Consider the following 386-nt stretch of genomic DNA (forward strand, 5'->3'; position numbering starts at 1 on the left):
TTTTCCAATTTATATTCCTTTTATTTCTTTTTCTTCTCTGATTGCCGTGGCTAGCACTTGCAAAACTATGTTGAATAATAGTGGTGACAGTAGACATCCTTGTCTTGTTCCTGATCTTAGAGGAAATGCTTTCAGTTTTTCACCGTTGAGAATGATGTTTGCTGTGGGTTTGTCATAAATGGTCTTTATTATGTTGAGGTAGGGTCCCTCTATGCCCATTTTCTAGAGAGTTTTTATCCTAAATGGGTGTTGAATTTTGTCAAAAGCTTTTTCTGCATCTATTGAGATGATCATATGGTTTTTCTTCTTCAATTTGTTAATATGGTGTATCACATTGATTGATTTGTGTATATTGAAGGATCCTTGCATCCCTGGGATAAATCCCA

Source organism: Physeter macrocephalus, chromosome 16, assembly GCF_002837175.3.
Source record: "Physeter macrocephalus isolate SW-GA chromosome 16, ASM283717v5, whole genome shotgun sequence".
NCBI lineage: Eukaryota > Metazoa > Chordata > Mammalia > Artiodactyla > Physeteridae > Physeter > Physeter macrocephalus.